At 41.4% G+C, this 22,619-nt stretch overlaps 1 pseudogene; it reads right to left on the bottom strand.

The window, feature by feature from the left end:
- Positions 1 to 2,984: 2,984 nt before the first annotated feature.
- LOC129029970 (protein ILRUN-like) lies at positions 2,985 to 20,192 on the bottom strand (annotated as a pseudogene).
- Between the last annotated feature and the right edge of the window lie 2,427 nt (positions 20,193 to 22,619).

Here is a 22,619-nt window from a genome sequence, read left to right as displayed (position 1 = left end):
CATCTCAATTTAAGGGGCAGTCATGCTGCCTTGCAGTGAGACAGTTCACGGGAGACAACAGTTCCTTTCAATGATGCTGGTAAATAATTTAGTCAGACAACTAAGTGCCCATTCCATTTCAGAAAATGAAGCAGGAATTCAAAGGCTTCGAAGGTCACTCTGGATTATTTATATTGTAAATGGTATTAAGCCTATATCCAGAGTTTTAAAACATGTTTACATTTTATATAGTATCAATTAACAAATACTGTTAATCTGAAGGGGTTTTTTTAAGCTTATTTTTTAACTCAGCTCAAATTGTTTTGTTTAGTTGTGAAGTGGACTCTCTTGCTTAACTTTAAAATAATATTAGTTCAAAAACATTAGATGCACCATCCATTATTGTAGAAGTGGTGGTTAAAATTCGGTCTTTCACGAAGATTCCTTGGAGAAATGGCCAAATGCAGGGATGGAGCACAGAAAGTATAGATGATCCTGGAATATCTCCTTGTGCCAGAAAGTATGAGTGTTCAAGGGATGATGGGGGCATGGCATGAGACACAGGAGAATCCCACTGGCCAGATCAGGGCGGATGAGTGGTAAGCACAGTGGGTTATAATCCACCAAACAAAGTACGAATGGAAAGGTGCACATAGACAGAAAGAGACAATGGAGAAGGGTAAGTTTGCCTTTACAACAGAAAGCCAACTAATAAATATGGAAGGCATAATGCAGTTAGAAAATCATCCGTGCATGCTACAACTAGTAGATGAAAGTTTAATGAGGAAACAGATATTGGCACTATCTCATAGTATCACCCCAGAAATTACTTATGAATTCTAAAGTGAAAAATAAAAACTTTGAGGTGGAAAACACTGGCAGATGCCATGTTCACCAAGCAATCAGATTTCGCATCACCGATACTAGGACACACTAGCATCAAGTGCCTTCTGATAAGATACTTTGAGAGGATCACATATCGCTTCTGAAGTGTTCTTGCCAAAAACATATAACCTGAATCTAATTATTTAAATATATCCTAAAAATCCAAATTGCAGGATATTCTACCATGTAACTGGCCTGTACTTGAAAACAATGTCAAGGTCAAAAAGCATGAAGACTATTCCAGATCCAAGAAGATTAAAGAGAAAGGACAGCAAATGCAATGCATAATTCTGGATTGGATCTTGGATTAGGAAAAACAATCACTATAAAGGACATTATTGGGACGTTTTACCAAATTTGAATATGAGCTGTGGATTAAATTATGTCATCGTATGATGTTAAAATGTGGGATTATGTCTATTCTGTAGTTAGTTATTCTTTGGAAATATACAAAAGTATTTAGACATTAAAGGACAACTTACTCTCAGAAGATTCAGAAAAATAGGACAAACACAGAGAATGGTAAAGCAAATGTAGCAAAAGATTTAATATTTCATGAATCTAGGTGAAAGGGATCCAAGTATTCTTTGTGCCATCCTTGCAACTTTTCTGTAAGTCTGAAATTATTTTAAAATGAATATTTTTAAAAATACTTTTAGAGAAAAATCAACCAAATGCAATGTGTAGACTTATTTTTATCCCAAATGAAACAAACCAACTCTAAACAGATATATTGGACACAATCAGGAGAGGTTGAACATGGACCACATGTATGAACAGTACTATATGACACCAAGGAATTATTGTTGATTTGGGGGCAGTGATAAAGGTAATTATGTTAAGAAAAAGGTCCATATTTAATAATAGTATATCTTGAAATAGTGGCAGGTGAAATGATATACTGTCTAGGATTTGCTTGTCTTTAGATTTTTAAAAAACACTCCAGGAAAGAAAAGGTGTGAAGATAAATGAATTAAAATCAGCAAGCTGGCCGGGCGTGGTGGCTCATGCCTGTAATCCCAGCACTTTGGGAGGCCGAGGTGGGCGGATCACGAGGTCAGGAGATCGAGACTATCCTGGCTAACACAGTGAAACCCCGTCTCTACTAAAAATGCAATAAATTAGCTGGGCATGGTGGCAGGCGCCTGTAGTCCCAGCTACTGGGGAGGCTGAGGCAGGAGAATGGCATGAACCTAGGAGGTGGAGCTTGCAGTGAGCCGAGATCGCACCACTGCACTCCAGCCTGGGTGACACAGCGAGACTCCATCTCAAAATAAAATAAAATAAAATAAAATAAAATCAGCAAGCTGTTGGCAATTGTTGCAACAAGGTGGTGGTTACATAGGGCTTCATTACACTCTATTCTCTCTTCTTTTGTGGATCTTTGCACATTTCCATAATAAGCTTTTTAGAAGTTAAAAAGAAAAAGAAAAATACCTCCCTGAAATATTTCCCTGCTAGATGACTTTATGTAAAATGATTAGTAATCCAGTTTTTGTCATTTTCTCTTCAACTCTGTTTTGCCATTTTATTTTGTCTTATTTTATGTATTTATTATTGTTATTATTTGAGAGCAAGTCTCACTCTGTTGCCTAGGCTGGAGTGCAGTGGCATGATCTCAGCTCACTGCAGCCTCTGCCTCCTGGGTTCAAGCGATTCTCATGCTTTAGCCTCCCGAATAGCTGGAACTACAGACGTGAGCCACCACACCCAGCTAATTTTTTTATTTTTAGTATAGACGGGGTTTCACAACGTTGGCCAGGCTGGTCTTGAACTCCTGACCTCAGGTGATCCACCTGCCTCAGCCTCCCAAAGTCCTGGAATTAAAGGAGTGAGCCACCACACCCAGCCTGTTTTGCCATTTTAAAGAAAGCAATAGTTCTCTGTAAAACAAAAAAAGTATGCTATTCACGTGCTCTTGTATTTCTAGAGAAATGTAATGATGAGACAAATATTCAAACATTCATGCCTACATGATCTGTTCTTTTAGTGACAAATCTCTTGACATGTGACTGGGATGATTTTGCTCATCTTCCACTGAGCAGCTCCCATGTAACAGGTGCGTCAGTCCCCAGAGGCATGAGGCTGAGACGTGATCCGGCTATAAGGAGACACATGTTCTAGCCATGAAGTGTAGCAGAGACTGTGCAGAGGCGGGCACTCAGCAGAGTGGAGGCGGCGTGGCCAGCATCGGCCCAGGCCACAGGCATCAGTAGGTGTCTGCAGAGGCAGCGCCAACACCCAGTGGCAGGGGCCTCAGTTCCCCCAGTGGGAGGGCTGTAGGTCAGGGCCAGCTTTCTAGGAAACATAAAGCTTGCCATGAGTCTTAAAGATCAGTGGGAAGTTCCTTGCCAGGTCCTATACTTGAAGGAAAGTCATTCTTAGCAAAAGGTACAGGCATGAGCAAGGGTCCTGAAGCAAGAATAAATCTTCCAAGCAGGAAAGCAGGACGAAAGAGGCAGGGCGGGAGGTGGGCATGGACCGATGAGAGAGTGTCAGATCGCAGGGCTGGACAGGCACGCTGAGCCGAGGGCCCCTCAAGGATCCCTGGAGAAGGGCCTGGAAGGGACAAGGCCAGTGACAAGGTGACAGGGCAGAGGCGAGGGCCCCGTGTTTGACCTGAGCGACTGATCACCTGGGAAGCGTTACTGAGCTGACAAATGCGACAGAAGAGAAGGTGGGTGGAGACTAGGGTCTGTAGAGTCCTGGGTAGGTTGACCCTGTCACAAAGGCCAGCAGGAACTTCCAGCGATATCAGGAGAAAACTGGCCAGGGGAACAGATGGGATGGCGTAACAGATGGGATGCAGGAGAGAAGGGCCAGAGGCAGAAGGGAAGAACAGAAGGACCCGCAAGGACAGGAAAAGGAGAGAGCTGGGAAGAAGAAAAGCTGCCCTCAACCTGGCTTTTGACTACCAGCTTGCCATTATCAAGTAGGTTCCCAGAATGTGGGAGTGAGTTTGTGACCTAGAACCATAGAGTACTCTGCGATTCCTCCACGGTGGCCCCATTCCTGCAACACTGTAACTGACCGAGCTATAAACCCTGTGAGTGCTGAGAACCAGGCATTTTTCTCTGCCTCATGAAGAGTTAAAAGAATGTGGCACGAATTCCGCATAATGATGCCCGCAGTGGTTTCCAGCAATCTTTGCTCCAATTCTTCAAGGATATTTCCCCAATTAACCTTCATTTCTGAGCTCATAGTCATGAGTGCATAAATCTTTAATGTTAAAATTCATCTCTTTTACAGTCTGTTTCAAACTTCGCTGTCCTCCCACCCACTGACTAAAGGAAAGACACGTTTCCTAAGTGTCTTATTACAAGAATACTTTTAAAGGAGACCATAACATCTTAAATTTCAAAAGCAATTTACTGATCTAATATTTGATTGATTTTTCTCTAAGGAGGCTTTCCTCAGTGCATTGAGAAGAGGGGACAGCTGTGACCTCAGTTTACAGTGGTCTCTTGGTTTATTACTTTCACTGCATCAGTGGTGTGAGATCAATATCACTACACTGGGAATTAGAAGCCCTAGGTCTGAGCCACAGACGCTCCTCAAACACCTGTGATTTGGTTAAGTTTCTTAAATTCTTGGAGTCTCAGTTTCATCCTCTGTGTTTGTATGAGTTTCCTCTAGCTGTTGTCATAAATTTTTGCAAGCTCGGTAGCTTAAAACAACACAGATTCATTATCCGACAGTTCTGAAGGTGAGGAGCTGCAGTAGGTCTCTGTGGGCTAGAGTTAGGGTGTCTGCAGCCCCTCGGCAGGAAGGGAGCATCTGTGTTTAGAAATATTCCACTTTTCATATTAATACTGGATGTGGAGAGATTTACTTTTACATTCCTAAATGTTGTCCAACATTTTTGAGCTTCTCAAGCAGTTCTGACCAATAGAAATACAATGTAAACCACATATGGAACTAAAAATTGTCGAGTCACCACATTAAAAAGTAAAAAGAAATACAGGTAGAATTAAATTTAATAATATTTTGCATTTAATTTAATGTACAAGCAACATCACCTCAACATATAAATATTTAAAATAGTTAATGAGATATTTTATATTCCTGTTTTTGTTATTCACTCAGGTGAATAGCAATCAGGTATGAGGTTTACACCTAGAGCCCACCTCAATGCACATTCTCTGCATTATAAGTGCTCAAAGTCACTCAGATGACAATTGGCCACTGTATCGGACAGCACAGTTTTAAAGGGTACTTCACTTTTATTAAACAAACACTTTACATAATTCAGAAGGGCTCAAAATTTAAACAGCATTATATTTAATGTACAATTGCTTTTTTTTTTTCTTTTTTTTTTAGATGGAGTCTTGCTCTGTCGCCCAGGCTGGAGTGCAGTGGCACAATCTCAGCTCACTGCAACCTCCGCCTCCCGGGTTCAAGCAATTTTCGTGCCTCAGCCTTCTGAGTAGTAGCTGGGACTACAGAAGCCTGCCACCATGCCTGGCTGATTTTTTTTATTTTTAGTAGAGACAGGGTTTTGCCATGTTGGTCAGGCTGTTCTGGAACTCGTTACCTCGGGTGATCCACCTGCCTTGGCCTCCCCAGGTGCTGGGATTACAGAGGTGAGCCACCACGCCTGGTTCACATTTACTTTTGGAATCACCACTGATCATTAGTTTGTTTATGACAGTTGAATAAGAGCTACATACAGCATGATTTGTCTCCCTTTAAACAATTGTTGGGCTTATACTAGTTAAAGATCAATGTGTTTAATTCCCCAGAATATAAATTGTTTATTTTCCTCCCTTTCACTGAAGTTCATTCTGTTAAGGAAACTATAAGTGCACAAAAAGTAACTCAGGCTCCTGTATGTTGATAGTTTATACCACTTTGAATTGAATCTTTGCATCACCCATCATAAATAATTTATCTTAATAAGATTTCAGTCTTTACTAATGACATTAAGCACTGGTTTTACACGAGCTGGGCCTATTAGCTCAGTAGAGAAAACGCTATGTTTAGGAGTCTAAGATTTCTAGTTAAGGGAGTAGATTCAATACATAACCTGAGGACTCATCCCATAAATGCAAGATATGGGCAGGACTCTATCAGATGGGAAAGGTGAGGGCAAGTGGGTAAAGGTAAACCTATCAGTACTGCTAAAAACAGCCTAAAGTCCATGCTTTAAAGTTGCTGTCTGGTGGTGTTATTTTTATATTCAAAAAAAAAAGCACATCATTATTTAGAAAATAAAGCCACAATACATGTCATCAGGTTCCTGTCAACAAAAACGTAGCAACCAGCTGGTGTATGATTCATTTTTCACAAGAATATTTTTAGATTTGTTTCGACTTGTGCTCCAACTGTTCCACGGTACATTTTGAGAAATACAAGTGCACAAGAGTAAAGAGTAAATAATAAGTATAGTGCTTAGTATCAACTTGTTATTACCCAGTTCAAAGTTCAGCAATCACTGCTTATCCTGCTAGAAAGAACCAGGGGTCTCTATTCTTCGATAAACACATTCTACTAATGGATATTACTTTTCTCAGTTTAGAATATGCATTACCCAAAGTGCAAATTAAAATTTCAATACTCAAAGTTTCTTAAACTGTCTTTCCCTAAGACTGTTGGACTTGCACTGGTAAGTATTAATAACAGGAGTACTTACTTTTTAAAAGCCACCTTTCCTTTATGCTTTCATTCAAGGATAAGGTGCAATGTTAACTTCTGACTTTGGTGGAATTAACTTGTTTCAGGCCAACCTCCTCATTGTTAAGAACGAGTACTTACTTTTTAAAAGCCACCTTTCCTTTATGCTTTCATTCAAGGATAACGTGCAATGTTAACTTCTGACTTTGGTGGAATTAACTTGTTTCAGGCCAACCTCCTCATTGTTAAGAACCAGAAAAGCTGGAGATAATAAAATAAATATCTCTGTGAAGATCCCGGAGAGATTGGAAACCCAGGAAAGTCAACCCAAGATGTGATCTGACTTTTTCTCCTGGGGACATTTGCCACTCAGACAACATAGACTGAGAAGCACACAGTCAGGACAGAGAGCAACCGCTGAGAAACTAAGTATAACTTGAAACAATTCCAAGGAACTGGCGGGAAAAGCAAAGAAGGCTGTTTTCTTTCAGCAAAAACAAGGGACCCTAATAGATACCCAAGCTTCCAGTTTGGACCTTGGAAGGGGTAAACCCTAGAGATAGGGGTGCCAGAAACAGACTATCCTCCCAAAGAACGAGGCCCAGATTCAAGTCATCTCACTCTCTGATTATTAAAGGACCCACCCTTCTGAGAAACAGTAGTAAATCCTCTCTTGAGGAAGATAACATCGCACAGAGATTCAAATTAACTACAATTATTGTGGAGACAAAAGTGACTCCAACTTGGATGCTAGTCTGCCATGTTGACTTCTGATTAGCTCCAGTCCTGTGAATGCCTCCTGGTTCCCACTTTATTTGCTGTTCTTAGTGTGAGAACATGTACTCAACATAAATCCTGCCTTTAGATCCAAGCACCCTTGATGTGGTCACCCAGATTATAGGCCACGACGCACACAGCATCCTTGCCTGTTCTGGAGGGTTGCCTTCAATTGTCTCTATAGAGCACATACCCCTTTCCCTATGGTATGTAAGCCCTGAGTCTCGGAAGTAATAGTGTGGAAATCTACCTGTCTTGCAGCTGTTTGAGACCATGCTTCCATCCATAAGTTCCCTAATAAATTGCCCTCCATCGACAAACTAGATTTGTCTGCTTAGTTCTTTGGTTTCTTGGATCTTTCCACATTTGAGAGTCACTTTGTATATGTAACTCCTTCACACAACAATTATATATAGCATACATACTCATCTGGCATTTGTATAAAATAATCAGGGACACAAAAAGGCAGATAATCAAATATGGAATTTAAACCCTGCTAACAAAGGAATCCTAGGCCTAGATGGCTCTACCTGTGAATTCCTATAAATGTTTATGAAAGAAATAACAAAAATATTACACAAATTTCCCAGAAAATATAAAAAGAGAGACTGCATTCCACTCATTAAATGAGGAGAAAACCTGGATATCAAAATCTGTGGACATCAAATGAAATGAAAATTACCAACCAAGCTTTTTCATGAACATTGATGCAAAAACCTCAAAGAAAATATTAGAAAATATAGCCTAGCAATAATTTTAAAAATCACAACCAGTTGGAGTTTTCATGGAATGTAAGGTTGGTTTGACGTTTGCAAATAAAACAATGTATCTTACCACATTAATACAATAAAGAAGAAAAAGATATGATCATATCAGTAGTGCAGCAAAAACACTTGGTAAAAACAAACACTTTTTTTTAAAAGCACCACGAACATACCTCAGGGAAAGGACACTCTCTTCAATAAACAGTGCTGTAAAAATTGGATATTCATAGGCAGAAGAATGAAACTGGACTCGTTTCTCTTGCCATATACAAAAATCAACTCAAAATGGATTAAAGACAAATGTAAGACTCGAAACTATAAAATGATTAGAAGAAAACGTAGGGGAAGCACTTCAGGACTTGAGTCTAGGCAAACATGTCATGGCTAGGACCTCAAAAGCACAGGCAACAAAAATGACAATAGAATGATGGGACTTCATTAAACTAAAAAGCTTCTGCACAACAAAGGAAACAATCAACAGAGTGAAGAAACAGCCAGTTAAATGGGAGAAAATATTTGCAAACCTTTCATCCAACAAGGGACTAATATCCAGATTATACAAGGAACTCAACTCAACAGTGGGGAAAGAAAATCCCATTAAAAAGGGGGCAAAAGACATAAGTAGACATTTCTCAAAAGAAAGCACACAAATGGCCAGCCATGAGTTTATGAAAGTTTATGATAAAATGTTCAACATCACTAATCATCAGGGAAATGCATATCGAAACTAAAACGAGATAGCATCTCACTCCAATTAGGATGGCTATTATTAAAAAGACAAAATAATTTACAGATGCTAGCAAGAATGCAAAGAAAAGGGAACTCAAACACTGTTGGTGAGAATGTAAATTGGTACAGCCACTATGAAAAACAGTATAGAGATTTCTCAAAAAACTAAAAGGAGAACTATTGTATGATTCAGCAATCCCACTACTGTATTTATTCACAGGAAAGGAAATCAGCATATAAAAGGGATATCTGCACTCCCATGTTTATTGAAGCACTATTCATAATAACAAAGATGTAGAATCAACTTAGATGTCCATTAGTGGATGAATGAATAAAGAAGATGTGGTACATATACACAATGGAATACTATTCAGCCTTAAAAAGAATAAAATCATGTCATTTGCAGTAACATGAATGGAACTGGAGGTCATTATGTTAAGTGAAATAAGTCAGGCACATAAAGACAAACATTGCATGTTCTTATTCATATTAGGAGCTAAAACAGTTGCTCTCATGAAGGTAAAGAGTAGAATGATAGATACCAGAGGCTGGGAAGGGTGTGTGGGTAGTGGCAGGGGGTGTGGAGGGAAATAGAGAGAGATTGGTTAATGGGTACAAACACATAGTTAGAAAGAATAAGTTCTAATGTTAAATAGCAGAGTAGGGTGACTATGATTAATAACAATGTTTAGTATATTTCAAAATAGCTAGAAGAGAAGACTTGAAATGTTCCCAGCACATAGAAATGATAAATACTCAGGGTGACGAACACCCCAAATACCCTGACTGGATCATTACATATTTTATGCATGTAACAGAATATCAGATGTACAAATGTTACTTATCAATTAAAAATCATCAGCAAGCTAGAAATAAAAACAAACTTTCTTAACTTGGTAAAGAATATTTATAGGCCAGGCGCAGTGGCTCATGCCTGTAATCCCAGCACTTTGGGAGGCCAAGGTGGGCAGATCATGAGGTCAAGAGTTCGAGACCATCCTGGCCAATATGGCAAAACCCTGTTTCTACTAAAAATACGAAAATTAGCCAGGCATGGTGGCGGGCACCTGTAATCCCACCTACTCGGGAGGCTGAGGCGGGAGAATCACTTGAACCCGGAAGGTGGAGGTTGCAGTGAGCCGAGATTGTGCCACTGCACTCCAGCCTGGGCGACAGAGTGAGACTCTGTCTCAAAAAAAAACAAAAACAAAAACAAAAACAAAAAAACTGGGACTTTCAACTCCCTATCCCTCCCCACCCCACTTCCTATATTTATAAGATGCAATCTCTGAACCACAACAGTCTTGTAAAATTGAATGCCAATGGGATTTCAGTCTAAAGTACTAAATGATAATAAAAGCCGTCAGTAGCAGAAGCTTAAGGCATAATCCCTTCTGGGAGTAATTGTAGTTCAAGTAGAAACAACTTTAATTTTTTTTAACTACCTAAATGAATAAAATTAAAATCATGTAATCACAAACAGTAGGGTTATCTGAGAGTAGATAATAATATCTGCCCAATAACCTCTATTTTAGCCCCAATATTGCTCATCCCTGAATAAATGTTCAAAAGAAAAAGTTAGCACAAGCAAATGGGCCTTAGGTGGTCATCCTACCCAATGACTTTCAAAAGTTATTCCTCAAAACTATTGTGTTCTGAGATAGCTCTACACCCACCTTTCAGTTAACAACTTGAGAGGCATTAAAAAGCAATTCATCTAGTCTCTGGCATTTGAAAAATGAAGAATCTGGGTTCCAGAGAGTTGACATTATCTACATTCCTGGGCCAAGAATTATGATACCTACTTCTAAGAAGACATAAAAATTTACTCAAAAGGTCTGTCTCTTTTAGTTTGCAAAGAATTTTTAAAAAATACTCTTCCAAATACCATAAGAGCTGACCACAAGTATGCTATTATGGAGGACAGATTTCCATTTACTGTGGAAATATTAGTGGAAGGGGCTCATGAGCTTCCAAAGAAGTGATGAAGACATAAGTTATAATCTGGATCTTTGGGTTTGGCCGAAAATCGAAAAGCAACTCCTAAGACTGTATTTAATGCCATAACTTTTTATTACCATGCTATCATGGAGCCGAAAATTCAACTCTTTGTACTGGAAAACATCCTTCTACTGAGTAAGCTTTATTTCTAGGGCCCAAACACAATAAAACCATACAAACAGAATTTGAATCTAATACCCTCAAAGCACTTTGACAATGTTTTTAGCCAAGTTGCACTACTTAAAACAAAAACAAAAACAAAAAAAACCATGGCAAAAGATTAGCCAAAACAGCCTTAATGGAAGTATGTTTAGTGAGCTTCTGTCTTAGTCTGTTTATGCTGCTATAATAGAATACCACAGACCTAGGCTAGGTGTTCATGCCTACAATCCTCACATTTTGGGAGGCCAAGGCAAGAGAATCACTTGAGCCCAGGAGTTTGAGACCAGCCTGGGCAACTTAGTGAGACTCCACCTCTACTAAACAACAATGACAACAACAACTTACAAGATTAGCTGGGTGCAGTGGCATATGTCTGTAGTCCTAGCTCCATGGGAGGCTGAGGTGGCAGGATCACTTGAAACCAGGAGTTTGAGGCTATAGTGAGCTATGATCATGTTGCTGCATTCCAGCCTAGGCAACAGAGTAAGACTCTGTCTCTGTTTAAGAAAATTAAAAAAAAAGAACACCACTGACTAGGTAATTTATAAAGAATAGAAATCCAAAGTCATAACATCAAAAAACAAAAGGAACAGAAATTTATTTTCTCAAAGTTCTGGAGGCTGAAGGCAAGAAGGCAAGAGAGCCAAATGCTACATGAAGTCTCTTTTATAAGGACCTTAATCCTTTTCACAAAGGAAAAGCCCTCATGGCCTAATCACCTCTTGAAGGCCTCACCTCTTAATACTATCACATTAGCCAGTAAGTTTCAACCCTTGAATTTTGAAGGGGACACATTCCAACCATAGCAGTTGCGCTAGATGTGATTTAATATTTCTCTAAAATAATATTAAATGACATTAACAAACTGCATTCAAATCGTTTTTGTCATCTTTCATGAATGTAAGAAATTATGACAAAATGTAGAAGGATGACTATGGTCATAAATTCAAAAGTAAAATCCTCAGATTGTAATTTTGTCAATTGCCCTTGGTGTTTTATTTTTATTGTTTTTGCTGCTGTTCAACTGAATTAGCAAATAAAAATACTTATTTTTATGGAAATACTTTTAGATTGTGCATATTAGAACAATTTTGTCAGACTAGTTTACTTATTTTCGCTAGCTAAGTGGTCTCACTGACCAGCCAGCTAGTCACAAGAAATTAAACACGCAGGGCTGGGCGCGGTGGCTCATGCCTGTAATCCCAGCACTTTGGGAGGCCAAGGCAGGCGGATCACGAGGTCAAGAGATCGAGACCATCCTGGCTAATGCGGTGAAACCCTGTCTACTAAAAATACAAAAAATTAGCCAGGCATGGTGGTAAGCGCCTGTAGTCTCAGCTACTCAGGAAGCTGAGGCAGGAGAATTGCTTGACCCTGGGAGGCAGAGTTTGCAGTAAGCTGAGATAGTACCACTGCACTCCAGCCTGGGTGACAGAGCCAGACTCCATCTCAAAAAAAAAAAAAAAGAAAAGAAAAAAAAAATTAAATGTGGAACAGAAATCGTACCTTAGTTTCATCTCACTCAGTCATCTTGCTAACCTATGTTGTTAATTACAAAGAAGACTAGTCAAGAGATGTCAGTGAGCACTTCCACTACATAGCTACATAAGTCTGCATACTTTTCCTCTCTGCTTGGAAATTAAACAAAAGCAAAAGAAGAATGAAAAATAGAAATAATTTCCAGATGCTAAAATATCTGAAAGAAATGTCAAAAATAGATGTCATGTGGAAGAAGGCAGAAAAATAATGAGCAGGTGATAAGGGACCCTGCAAAGGCACAACTCAGAATGTACCATTAAAAATATATGCTATGCTATAGATGTGAGTGACTCACTCTAGAAGGGAAAGACTATATCCATCCTTTGTAGCAATGGTTGAAGATATTGGAGTAAGTACAGCCAGTAGAAGAAACATTGCTAGACTATGTTTGATTCATAGAAGCAGAGGAAAGAATCATACACCCGATCAATAGATGCAGAAGCGGCCTTTCTTTTTGGTGAGAGAAGTGAGAGAGCCTTTGAATTGTGAAGCTTAGGAAACCAACCTGGTCTTCCCCTTCCCTCCCTCCAGTTCTCAACACTCCTCTATAAACACACACACACACACACACACACACACACACACACACACACATCTTCTGCAAATAGCTGGCTAATAAAAAGCCAATTAGTTCAATAGTTTTATGGATATGTAGAAAAATAAAATTTTTCAAAAGAACTACATAACATTGATATAAAGATATTATAAGAATAAATATTTTAGGCTGAGCATGGTGGTTCATGCCTGCAATCCCAGCACTTTGGGAGGCCAAGGTGGGCAGATCACCTGAGGTTAGGAGTTCGTGACCAGCCTGGCCATTATGGTGAAACCCGGTCTCTACTAGAAATACAAGAAGTAGCCAGGCGTGATGGTGTGTGCCTGTAGTCCCAGCTACTCAGGAGGCTGAGGCTAGAGACTCACTTGAACCCGGGAGGTAGAGGTTGCAGTGAGCCGAGATCGCACCACTGCACTCTGGCCTGGGTGACAGAGCAAGACTCCATCTCAAAAAAAAAGAATAAATATTTTTAAAATGTATCAAAGCAATTAACTTTAGTAAGAAAAACCAGAAACAGAAATGTAAGATTTCAGGGAAGATATCCACAAAGAAGTAAAAGAAAAGACTCATTACAAATTTAAACACAAAATTAAATGACACATAAGGAGATCAGACATTCTAAGAAAAAGCATTAGAAATGTGTATATATGGTTACAAATAAGAAAAGAGAATACAATGAAATGGATATGTCAGAAAATAAAACGAATTACAGAGAAAAATAGAATAACTGGAAGACACATGAAGATGACTAAAGAAATTTATTTTTTTCCCAAAGAAGAAAACCAAAATGATAAACCACAAAAAAATTTAAATATTGAAATCAAGAAATGTTCCTGAAATTCAAAAGGACTGGCATCTGTATAAGGCTCATTGTTCACCAGGAAAAAATGAGCCCAGAGTGGTCAACATTGAAGCATATCTCTACAAGAAGAACTACAAAACACTGCTGAAAGAGATCATAGAAATGGAAAAACATTCATGCTCACAGACTGGAAGAATTGATATTGTTAAAATCACCATACTACCTAAAGCAATCTACAGATTCAATGCTATTCCTATCAAACTACCAGCATCATTTCCACAGAACTAGAGAAAACTATGCTAAAATTCATATGAAACCAAAAAAGAGCCCAAATAGCCAAAGCAATCCTAAGCAAAAAGAACAAAGCTGGAAACATCACATTACCTGACTTCAAACTATATAACCAGAACACCATGGTACTGATACAAAAACAGACACGTAGACCAATGGAACAGAAAAGACAACCCGGAAGTAAAGCTGCACACCTGATCTTTGACAAAATTGACAAAAACAAGCAGTGGGAAAGGACTCCCTATTCAATAAATGGTGCTGGGATAGCTGGCTAGCCATATGCAGAAGAATGAAGCTGTATCTGTACCTTTCACCATGTACAAAAATTAAAGATGGATTAAAGACACAAATATATGACTTAAACTTTAAGAATCCTAGAAGAAAACCTAGGAAGCACCATTCTGGACATCAGCCTTGGGAAAGAATTTATCACTAAGTCCTCGAAAACAATTGTAACAAAAACAAAAATTGACAAGTGGGACCTAATTAAAGAGCTTCTGCACAGCAAAAGAAACTATCAACAGAGTAAAGAGACAACCTACAGAATGAGAGAAAAATATTCACAAACTATGCATCTGACAAAGGTCTAATATCCAAATCTATAGGGAATGTAAACAATTCAACAAGCAAAAAAAAAATAATCCTGTTAAAAAGTGAACTAAGGATATAAACAGACACTTCTTAAAAGAAGACATACAAGTAGTCAAAAAACACATGAGAACATGATCAATATCACTAAATCATCAGAGAAATGCAAATCAAAACCACATTGAGATAACATCTCACACCAGTTAGAATGCTATTATTAAAAATGTCAAAAAACAGTAGATGCTGGCAAGCAAGGCTGTGGAGAAAAGGGAACACATATACCCTGTTGATGGGAATGTAAATTAGTGCAGCCACTGTAGAAAGCAGTGTCTGGAGATTTCTTAAAGAACTTAGAACTGCCATTCGACCCAGCAATCCTATTACAGGGTATATATCCAAAGGAAAATAAATTGTTCTACCAAAAAGACACACGCACTTGTATGTTCATCACAGCACTATTCACAATATCAATGCCATGGAATCAACCTAGGTTCCCATCAACAGTAGATTAGCTAAAGAAAATGTGGTACATATGCACCATGGACTGCTACACAACAATAAAAATGAATAAAATCATATACTTTGAAGTAACACGGATTCAGCTGGAGGCCATTATCCTAAGTGAACTGAAGACCACATGTTCTCACTTATAACTGGGAGCTAAGCATTGGGAACACACAGATATATTAATGGGAAAAACAGACACTGGGGACTACTAGATGGGGGTGGGAGGAAGGAAAGTGGGCAGTGATTGAAAAACTGTTGGGTACTGGCCAGGCGTGGTGGCTCACACGTGTAATCCCAGCACTTTGGGAGGTCAAGGTGGGTGGATCACTTGAGGTCAGGAGTTCGAGATCAACCTAGCCAACATGGCAAAACCCCATCTCTACTAAAAATACAAAAATTAGCTGGGCATGATAGTGCACACCTGGAATTCCAGCTACTCGGGAGGTTGGGGCAGGAGAATCGCTTAAGCCTGGGAGGCGGAGGTTGCAGTGAACCAAGATCTCACCATTGCACTCCAGCCTGGGGGAGAAGAGCAAGACTTTGTCTCAAAAACAAACAAACAAACAAAAACTATTGGGTACTATCTAGATGATGATGGGATTAATTGTACCCCAAGCCTCAGCATCACACAATATACCCATGTAACAAAGCACACCCTGAACCTAAAATAAAAGTTGAAATTACTTTAAAAAACACACAAATTTAATTTAAATATATAATTCAAGAAAGTTTCCTGAAATTAAAGAAAACTAATATCTATGTAAGGCTCATTTTTTGCTAGGAAAATATTAATCCAGAATAGTCAACACTGAAGCATGTCATAGTAAAAGGCACACACACATACACACACACACACACACACACAAATCACTTATAAAGGAACACATTTGTCTGGTCACAAAAAGATTTAATGCTAAATGATAGTAAAACAACACCTACAAGATACTCAAAGGGAGAAAATGTGACCCAAGAGCCATCTACGCTGCTCTCAAAAATAAAAGCTACAGATAAATTGTTTTAAACATGAAAAAGCTCAAACAATATTCCCACGAGCCTTTTTAAAGACTCTTCCAGAAGACTGAACAGTAGTCAAGCAAGAGCTGATGGGGGAGATGTGGGCAAAAGGACTGGTGATCAATATCAAATATATTTAACTTTACTACTGAGGCTGAAACCTCTGGGTTTCAGAAGTTGAAGTGAGAAAATAATATCTAAATATTATACATGCTGACAAAAACTTGGGGGAAAAGGGGGAAAAAAGTGGGTGTGGATGTGTACCGATACAGAAAAGAAAGAAATGTATTGCGGGATTTATAAGTAATAGCTGAGAGTCAGAGGATTTTATTTAAAGCCAACAAACCATGTAATAAAAGTCTAAGCATGCTAAGAAAGATAGTATTGGGTAATATTTGGTAGTAGAGGAGAGATAGAAGGGAAGAGAAAACAGTGATTATATTGCTCATTTTAGGTGGGAATAAGGTATTGTTAAAGGAAAAGAGGATTAAAGTTATTACATAATGGTATAAATATAAGGCTAGACACCACAACACAAACACGAGCATTCCTGAACATCAAACTCACACACACACACAAAAGAAGAGAGAAAACCAACAATATAGTGAACAACCTAAAGAATAACTATCAAAGTAGCTAGTATCAAATGAAAGGACAGAACTAAGAGCTAGTACTTTTTTTTTTTTTTTTTACACATACATACTAAGTTTACTCAAAACTAGTCTGTTCTGCTTCTTCCTCTTCTTCCAGGATGAGAGGGGGTCAGAGCCAGGGGTCTGTGCAATGTGGTCTGCAATCCAGACAAACCCCTTGCCCCACCCCCAAAGTCAGGCCTTCTGTCTTTTGTTAATTTTTCTTCTTGCTGACACCCATTTAAGAGTGGCCTTAAGGGGGCTGGGCACACTGGCTCACGCCTGTAATCCCAGCACTTTGGGAGGCCGAGGCAGGAGGATCACAAGGTCAAGAGATCGAGACCATCCTGGCCAACATGGTGACGCTCCATCTCGACTAAAAATACAAAAATTAGCTGGGCGTGGTGGTGTGTGCCTGTAAGTCCCAACTACTTGGGAGGCTGAGGCAGGAGAATTGCTTGAACCCGGAAGGCGGAGGTTGCAGTGAGCTGAGATCACGCCACTGCACTCCAGCCTGGGCAACACAGCAAGACTCCATCTCAAAAAAAAAAAAAAAAAAAAAAAGACTGGCCGAAGGGGTAAGGCCCACGGAGCCCCTTACTGTAAGTCACTACTGATAAGTTGTTTGCATGACTGCTGGGAGACAGATTTACAGAGTTCTGTGACAGTCTGCCCTGGTCTTGCTCAGTTTGGTCAGGAGCAGGAGCCCATGTGTTTTTGCTGATCGAGTAGAACTTGGAACCCCCAGGGACTTATAAGTTGTTTTCATCTGATTGTTGGTTCTTTTGGGGAGAGGCAAAAGGGTTGAAGTTTCCTTCTACCTTGCTATGCAGCTGTGTGTTGAACTCCGTTTCAAAAGATGACAGCTGCTGTGTTATTTCTAAAAGTCCACCCACCTCCACACTGAGAATCACCCAGATGACATCTCCATAGTAGAGTCCTGTAGCAGTGCACATCCGTCACCATCCCTGATACATTCCTGCTCTGCCGGGGCTGCACATCTGGACAATAACATCTGTAATCTCTTGCGGCTCTAGCAGTCTCACCATCAGCATGTTCACATGTCCAACTTGGTCTCCCCCGACATATTTAAGACAAACCCCTGGAGGCCAGGCCTCCGTCCCAGAATTCTGGATCTACCATGTTTTTACAAACTGAGTATCAGGAGGTATTGACTACCCTTCCTCTATGGTGACATCTTCAACAAAGGACATAGAGGGCACACTGATGTTTGAGCTCTCAAAGGCATAAGAGGCACCAATTGCTGCTTGTAGGTTCCAGTTGGTCCTGTCCAGGAAGAAGGCGCAACTGCCAGGGTTGAGCTGGAAGCTGAACAGCCTCTGGAACTCGGAGATGAGCACGTCCTTGTTGGTGGTGCTCAGGCAGCTGAAATTCTGCATCAGCTCCAGGTCCCGGTCCATATCCATGCCCTCCACGGCAGGGAGCTGGACACCTGCTTCCTCGCCTACTCACAACCGAGCTGCCACCGTGCTGCCAGGCCCAGGGACCAGGAGGGGGCTGGCTGCTAGCTAGCATTGTGACCCCACTCCTTTGAGGTAGGCCCCGGGGCCTCTCTCGGTCTCACAGGGGTAAAGTCACTCTGCCACTCACTCTCCCCACCCCCACCCCTCTAGCTCCACCACCTCTCGCCTCTCCAAAAGCAAATACCTTATCAAGTTAATTATCAAGTTAATTCACCTATTAAACACTTATCAAGTTAATTCACCTATTAAACAAAAAAAGATGTTTAGATTATATAACAAGGCAAAACCCAACTCTACCCATATGGTAACATACAATTGCTAAAAAAAAAAAAACAAATAAAAACAGTAATTACAGTTTGCAGTCAAGCTGTATAGGCTCGGGCTGCAGCCATTTGAAGCCTCCTGGATCCCTTCCAAACTCATTCATGTGATTGCTGGCTGGTCTCAGTGGCACTGAGAGCCTTATTTAGTTCTTACTATGTGAGCATCTCCACCGAGCTGCTTGAGTGCACTTCAAACATGGCCACTTGCTTGCCCCCGAGCAAGTGATCTGAGACACAGACAGGAAGAAAGAGAGAAGAGAAAGAGGTGAGAAAGAGAGAGACAGACAGAGATAGACAGAGAGACAGCCCAAGATGAAAGCTGTAGTCCCTTATAACCTAATCTCAAAAGTCACGAATCATTACTTCTTCTATATTCCATTCACACAGATAATTTATTCACACTCACACAGATTTGCTCGGGTAAAAAATAGGAGGGGCCCACTCAGGATGTGGAGAGCAGGAGGTGGGGGTCTTTAGGTCATTAGGGCCATTTTGGAGACTCCCTGTGGAGCACCACAGACCCTGAGTGGAACGGAGGGAAAGGATGCCCAGAAGCATCCTCGACAGCTGTGTGCTCCCAAGGAGGCTGGGGAGGGCTACCAGGGGTGGCCCTCGGCTGAATACCGCGCCTCCCAAAAGCAGGGCTGTCCCATCACCCCTGAAACGCCCTGCCCTGGGCTGGAGCAGCCCCTGGGAGGCGCCCTCGCAGCGAAACCGTGACTGCTGGATCCAGAGCCTGCAGCAGGGCCTAGGCCACCGCGCCGCGTGGCTGAGCCGGCCAGGCGCGTTCTCACCGCTTCGGTGGGGACCACGGCGCACAGATCACATGCCCACGCTGTCTATATGGTTTTATAAATCATTAAACTTAAATGTTCAATGGTCGTCTTAACCTGACCATTTAACCACTGGATACATGTTTAAACTTCTCTGAACCCCCTCTGAGCTTGTGCTTCTTATTTTGTAAAATGTGAATAATGGTGATTGCCTCCGACTTAGGAAGGGGAATCCCAAAGGTGCAGTAATATGTGGGTCTCCTGCCGAGTGAAAGCAATCGCTGACGTGATAAAGACAATTTATCTATTTATGTGCCTCATTAAGCCGTAAAACTTGGGGTCAAACCTCAGGAAGCGATGCCAGGCCGCTGCGCTAGTCCGGGAGGGCGCTGCGGGAGATGCGCGATGCCCTCCCAAGGCCCGGACGCCCCGCAGGAGATCTCTGCAGAGAACGTGGTGAGGCGCGGGGGCGACACCGCCTTGGTTGCGAGAGCAACCGTGCTGTGATGAGGAACAAGCAGAGTCCTCGAGAGGCAGGGAGTGTGAGAGGTGCTGAGCTCGGCCGCGGCGGGAACAACCAGGCGACAGCAAGAAAGCGCTGGGTGCTGAGGCTGGCTCGGACTGCGGGGACGCCTGGGAGGCTCTGGTGCTACCAGGCGTGGAGACTGACACGGAATGACTGAAGTGCGCTGTTCCAGCCGCCTTGCCACCTGCAGTGGAGACCAGCGGCTCTTGAGCTCGTCTCTGCCTGGCGCACGTGAAGCGCATGGCATATGGCCAGTAACAGTGGGTGCCTTAGAGCTTTGGCTAGAGGCCCGCAGATGGAGGAGATTGCCATGGGCATCTCTGGACCCCAGGCCCTGGGGCTGTCTGCATTAGCTAAACTACCTCCCACCTGAGGGCTTTCTCAGGCTGCAGGAATGACAGATAAAGATCCCCAGGGAAGCCTCCAAAGAAAGCCAGAGCTCCCCCAGCCGGACCAGGCCACCATGCCCACTGTGATAACTGGCCTGATGGAGGAGTTCTTAACGCCTCTCTTCCCTCCGGGCTTCCCTTCCTGCTCTCCCGCCAGCGTTTTCTGGGATCGCCTCCTAAACAAACTGCACCTTGTCTCAGGGTCTGCTTCCGGGAAAACCAAGTAAAGACAAGGGTGTAGTCCTACGGCCCAGGGACGGCCTGCAGGACCCCAATGTGCATCTCACCTCACCACTGGCATCTCTGGGCTGAGCATCAAGCCAAATAGGATTCCTGCACTCCCCACATCATCCATCAGTCAGGAGCCTTTTCTCAGCTGAAACCGACGGAAGCAATCAAGACAGGTAATTCACGATGCTGTGTGTGTCGCTGAAGCACAATTGTAGTATCTCCAAAGGAGAAGAGCAAGAAAAATAACTATTATTTTACCTTATGCCATTTCATTCTCAGAAGGGCTCCAAGAGCCTAACTGGATGAAGAAACAGACTCCATCAGGCTCTATAACTTGGCCTTGTTCAAGGCTGGAAGCTGGACACTGATCCCAGGCTTTCTGATTTCACCCTTCCCTTTGCTGTACCAGAGGTTCTCCGCAGGTGGTCCCTGGACCAGCAGCATTAGCATCTCCTGGGAACTAGCTAGAAATGCAAATGTTCAGGGTCACCCCAGACCCGCTGCATCAGAAACTTGGGGGTGGGGCTGGGCCGTCTGTGTTCCACAAGCCCCTAAGGGACTCTGATGGCCACTCAAGGGTGAGACCCACATACTATAACACATTCTCCCAATAGGAAGGTCACTTTTGTTTTTAAAGACCTAAAAGGATGGTATTTCTATACTTCACATGGATGATAAGATCATCATATCATAGTATGAATTTATTTTCATTTTTCCTCATTTTATTGAATGAGAAATAGATACCCACCAAGCAGAACTAGGTTCTGTCATAGACACAGGAGGTGGTCTAGGAGTTCCAGGGCTGGCCCAGATGACATATTTAATATTAAAGGCAATTTACCTAATCTATGTGTCCCAATTTATACCAAAGAGAGCATGATAGCAAATCTGACAATATGATCATAAAGCACAGAGTGCTTAATAAACATGTGCTGAATGAATACATAAATCGCATTGACTGAAGGCAAAGTGGCATTCATTACTGAGTTTCTCAGTCCCTGTGTGCATCACGTGAAAGACTTAAGCCAAGAAATATGAAAACGGTTTGTACAGCAAATCACATAAATAAATTATTAGAAGTAGCAATATAAGGATAGCATAGTGGTTACATGTGTGCTAATAGCTTAGTCTGCCCGGGTTCAAATGCCAGCACAGACACTTACTAGCTAACTGACCTTAGGCAAGCTGCTTAACCTCTGGCTCTCAGTTTTCCCAGCTTAAAAATGGCATAGGCCAGGTGCAGTGGCTTATGACTGTAATCCTAGCACTTTGGGAGGCCGAGGTGGGTGGATCACGAGGTCGAAAGGTCAAGGCCATCCTGGCCAACATGGTGAAACCCCGTCTCTACTAAAAATACAAAAATTAGCTGGGCGTGGTGGCACACGCCTGTAGTCCCAGCTATTCAGGAGGCTGAGGCAGGGGAATTGCTTGAACCCGGGACACAGAGGTTGCAAGGAGCCGAGATCATGCCACTGCACTCCAGCCTGGTGATAGAGTGAGACTCCATCTCAAAAAAAAAAAAAAAAAAAAGGGCGTAATAGTGACAACAATTGCAAGAGATTAAATGAGCTAATCTTTACTCTTCCAGTACCACTGAGAAATTTGCCGTGCCTTGCTCAGGCAGAATTAGGTTATCTCTCCTGAACTCAGACAGCAGTCTGACTACAACAGTGGGTGCCACTGTAACACAGGAATAAAATACAGGATACCCAGTTAAATTTGAATTTCAGATAGACTAGGAATAATTCTGTAATATACGTATGGCCCACATATTGCAAGGAGCATGCTTCTACTACAAATATACTAAAAAAATTATTCCTAACTTATCTGAAATAAAAACACAATTCAGCACACTTTTTTTTTTTTTTTTTAAAGCAGGTAACTCTACTTTATTGCCCCCACTTCATGGGAGAAGGACCATGGCTTACCTAACATTATATCCCTGGAGCCCTGTAGAGTTCCTTGCCCACAATAGGTCATTAATAAATCTTCGATAAATGGGTGAAGAGGAAATATTTCCATGAAAGGCGATTGGTCCCCCCATTGGGCAGTGT

The sequence above is a fragment of the Pongo pygmaeus genome, chromosome 12, assembly GCF_028885625.2.
Source record: "Pongo pygmaeus isolate AG05252 chromosome 12, NHGRI_mPonPyg2-v2.0_pri, whole genome shotgun sequence".
Taxonomy (NCBI): Eukaryota; Metazoa; Chordata; class Mammalia; order Primates; family Hominidae; genus Pongo; species Pongo pygmaeus.
Note: the sequence above shows the minus strand (reverse complement) of the source record. Positions and strands in the feature narration are given on the sequence as shown.